The sequence below is a fragment of the Prionailurus bengalensis genome, chromosome A2, assembly GCF_016509475.1.
Source record: "Prionailurus bengalensis isolate Pbe53 chromosome A2, Fcat_Pben_1.1_paternal_pri, whole genome shotgun sequence".
Lineage (NCBI taxonomy): Eukaryota > Metazoa > Chordata > Mammalia > Carnivora > Felidae > Prionailurus > Prionailurus bengalensis.
In genome coordinates, this window is record NC_057348.1 from 99,338,073 (window position 1) to 99,342,828 (window position 4,756).

General features: G+C 36.6%; 1 non-coding gene across 1 annotated transcript; it reads left to right on the plus strand.

The window, feature by feature from the left end:
- Positions 1–3,577: 3,577 nt before the first annotated feature.
- On the plus strand, positions 3,578–3,684 carry LOC122488776. The gene has a single exon (XR_006298699.1). It is a non-coding gene; the product is annotated as a U6 spliceosomal RNA (small nuclear RNA).
- Positions 3,685–4,756: the final 1,072 nt, after the last annotated feature.

Sequence of the window (4,756 nt, forward strand, 5' to 3'; positions counted from 1 at the left end):
AAGCAGACTGTGTGAGTTCTTGTTTCATATCTTTCTCACACATACTAGAAAAATAATAGATTCTGGGTACTATGTTTGTGTGTATTATTTTGGGTTTTTCTGCTAGGTTCACCTGTCACTATTTCTATCCAAATGACTTTTATAACACTCAGGAAGTACCAGAAGGATATACCTAATAATTTCCCTGCCTTCCTTTACCCTTCCACCCAATTCCATGCTGGGAAGCCTCTTTTATATCAGAAAACCATATATATATCACCAAAGAAATCAGCACTAACAGGAGCATCCTTAAATTAGTTCTTCTGAGGTTTGATTTCTTGAAAGAGAAAATTGAAAAGTTAACACTAAAGACTTCAAGTGACTGAGGTTTCTGGAGGCCACAGGAACAAATTTAATTATACTGTCCTGTCCCTCCTAACCAAGACCTGTGCCCTATTTGGCACTGGTTATATTCCTGAACCACTTCATCTGAGCACTCATATTTTGGTGATATCAGGATCCACAGAGATGAGCAGTGGAATTTCACCTAGATTATGTTTGGCCCTCCACCTACTTAAATGGGAAGTTATTGTGTTCACCTGAAATAAACATAAACATAAACATAGAACAGCTCTAAAATAGGCATGCTAAGCCATGGGACTTACTCATTTCTCATTCAAATCAAAGACATTCTTATGCCCCCTATCCAGACTAAAAATGATTCTGAATATTTAAACTGTGTGTTTAAAATCCATTCTAATGGCATGACACATCCTGTTGTAAAACCAAGATACTCCAGAAGAATCCTTAAAATCTCTCAACATTCAGCATAATCCTAACTGCCATCAGTTCTGTGACCACTGCTCTTCACAAAGTCAATATTTGAGCCATTTTACTCTAAATTGACTAAGTTTCAGCAAAGGATGGAAAATAAAGAATCACTGTCACTCATATTAGTTTTCATTTACATATCATATTGTCTACAAATTATTATCTGTAGCATGGGAGGACATAGAGACAATATGTACCCACATAGCTTCCATCTCTGATTTAGTTCTTTCTATCAAGGAGAGGAGAACAACTAGACATTTCTGTGCTGATTTGCTTAACACTTCCTCTTAGGGGACTTAGAACCTTCCTGATAACATTTACAGTTTTCTAGAAGAGACTGTACTTAATCTGTATTTGTTTTATGAAAATATCCATTGGTTTTATTGCATAGTCACCCAGTTGTGTGTTAATTCAACGGCTCAATAGTAAAGCTAAAATATAGCTATGACAACTTTAAAACTAATAATGCCACAAAAAATTAATTTGTATCTCATGTAAAAAATAAGAACAATTAATGACAATTAAACTGTCATTTGTTCCTATAATTCTCTTAAGTACATTAAACAAAGACATCTGGTACATTAAGAAAATTGAAGCGTGCCTGAGTGGCTCAGTCAGTTAAGCGTCAGACTTCAGTTCAGGTCATGATGTTCACAGTTCATGAGTTCTAGTACTACGTCGGGCTCTGTGCGAACGGCTCACAGCCTGGAGCCTGCTTCGGATTCTGTGTCTCCCTCTCTCTCTCAGCCCCTTCCCTGATCTCTCTCTCTCTCTCAGAAATAAGTAAACATTAAAAAAAATTAAAAAAGAAGAAGAAAAGAAAATTGAGACTTAGGTGTTTGGCTTTCAGAGAAATGGAAATTGTCCTGACCTTAATATGAAGATGCTTTTGATTTTGTCACATATGTGAAATTTCTGTGACTCCTGATTTATTTCTTGGCTGTTTTGTGGTACAAAAATACAGTTTAAAATAAGTAAAGAAATAAAATAAAATTGTGTTCATCCATAGTACTCATAGAAATCTGTATCCAAAACTCCATTAACAGTAACATACCTTCAGTTCAAGTAACACCCATCTAGATGGAGAGATGAACAGATCTGAATTATACATAAACTGATACTTAAACCTCACCACACAGATAATTAATCTCAAGTAGTACAAGAACTTTCATGTTTCTTTCCTTGATTTTGCCGCAGGTATTAACCACCCAAAAAGTAACAGGGCTGTCTTTAAACATCTCTGGCAAACAGCTGGGTAGCGTTTCACATGACATAACAAGAACTTCACTAAAATGACTCCTAAAAAATTAAAAGCTAGTTTGGATCACTGTTATCTTTGGGTGCTTGGGGCCATTTGGAGTGGGAAGAATTCTTCAGTTAATTAGAAATGCACACAATGAGGAAGTGAAGTCTGACAAGGTTTCCTTTCAATGGTTAGTCTAGTTCTAAAGAGTATATGTTGCAGTTCACAAAAAAAGTTGATGCCCCTAGTTTGAGTTTGACTTATCTTAGCCTCAATATCTAAGAGCATTCTAATTGTCCCTGAGATCAGACACAACTCAGTAGAAACAAGATTTTCTCAACCTGTCTTTAAAATAGCACAAGTAGCAAGGGAAACAAAAGGTAAAATAAACTATTGGAACTACATCAAAATAAAAAGCTTCTGCACAGCAAAGGAGACAATCAACAAAATTAAAAGGCAACTATGGAATGGGAAAAGATATTTAAAAATGACATATCTAATAAAGGACCAGTATCCAAAATTTATAAAGAACATATACAACTCAACACCCAAAAACCAAATAATCCAATTAAAAAATGGGCAGAAGACATGAACAGACATTTCTCGAAAGAAGATACACAGATGGCTGATAGACACATGAAAAGATGCTCATCATTAGTTATCATCAGGGAAATGCAAATCAGAACTACAATGGGATATCACCTCACACATGTTAGAATGGCTAAAATCAACAACACAAGAAACAACGGGTGTTACAGAGAAAAAAGGGACCCTTATGCGCTGTTGGTGGGAATGCAAACTGGTGCTTGCCACGGTAGAAAACAGTATGGACGTTTCTCAAAAAATTAAAAATAAAACTACCTTTCGATCCAGCAATAGCACTACTGGGTATTTACCCAAACAATACAAAAACACTAATTAAAGAGATATATGCACCCCTATGTTTACAGCAGCATTATTTACAATAGCCAAGATTTACAAGAGCCAGTGGACAGCCAAGTGAAATGGAATATTATTCAGCCATAAAAAAGAATGAAATCTTGCCATTTGCAATGACATGGATGGATATAGAAAGTATAATTAATGCTAAGTGAAATAAGTAAGATAGAGAAAGACAAATACCATATGATTTCACTCATATGTGGAATTTAAGAAACAAAACAAGCAAAGGGGAAAAAATGAGAGAGTCAAAGCAAGAAACAGGTTCTTAATTATAGAGAATGATCTGATGGTTACCAGAAAGGAGGTGGGTAGGGGGATGGGTTACATAGGTGATGGGGATCACTTGTTGTGATGGGTACAAGGTGATGTATGGGACTGTTACTATATTGTACACCTGAAACTAGTATAATGCTGTTTGGTAACTGGAGTTTAAAAAAACTTAAAGTAAGGGGCACCTGGCATGCTCAGTCAGAAGAGCATGTGACTCTTGATCTCAGGGTTCTAATATGAGCCCCACACTGAGTGGAGAGATTGCTTAAATAAACTTAAAAAAACTCTAAAGTAAAAAAAAATAATTACATAGTGCTCACTTCAGCAGCACATATACTAAAATTGGAAGGATACAGAGAAGACTAGCACGGCCCCTGTGCCAGGATGACACGTGAATTTGTGAAGCATTCCACATTTTTTTTAATTTTTTTTCAACGTTTATTTATTTTTGGGACAGAGAGAGACAGAGCATGAACGGGGGAGGGGCAGAGACAGAGGGAGACACAGAATCGGAAACAGGCTCCAGGCTCTGAGGCATCAGCCCAGAGCCTGACGCGGGGCTCGAACTCCCGGACCGCGAAATCGTGACCTGGCTGAAGTCGGACGCTTAACCGACTGCACCACCCACGCGCCCCGAAGCATTCCACATTTTTATAGAAAGAAAGGAAAGAAAGAAAGAAAGAAAGAAAGAAAGAAAGAAAGAAAGAAAGAAAGAAAGAAAGAAAGAAAGAAAGAAAGAAAGAGAAAGAAAGAAAGAAAGAAAGAAAGAAAGAAAGAAAGAAAGAAAGAAAGAAAGAAAGAAGGAAGGAAAGGAAGAAAGAAAAGAAAGAAAAAAAGGGAGAGAGAGAGAGAGGAAGGGAGGGAGGAAGAAAGAAAAATAAAACAAAATAACACAAGTATATCATAATCCTAATTTCAGTCCTGAATATGCGAGACTAATTAATAGAGGAGACTATTGAAGCATTAATAATAACTGATTGGCATTTTTAATGGTCCCCAAATAAAGTATCTTGTAATAACAGCATATTCTCATATTATTTTTCCTTTGTGAGTACCCTTAGCTGGCAGATGATTTTCAGGGATTCCGCGCAGTAAAAAGATAGTAATTAGCTTAATCAATTAATCACATTAACGCCCTCTAAATTTTAAATAAAACATATAGGGATAAGTAGCCAGTCATCAGGGAGGAGAGCAAGGCATAGATGTACAGAGAGAACAAGAGATACCACAAGAAGGATATTGGAAGCAGCAGGAGTTAGTCCCTGAAACTGCCTCAGAAGCTCATGTTTGAAGTCTAAGTATGTGCCAGGCTTTAAACACTTTACCTGCATCATTTTATTTAATTCTTACAACCGTATGAGATACTCTGTCATTATCCCTATTTTTCATATGAAAATGCAAAGGTTTAAAGATGTGAAGTGACAAGAACACCATCGAGGTCTGCCATCAAGATTGCAAAACCTGTGCTGTGCCAGCTAGGAACACAGCCAG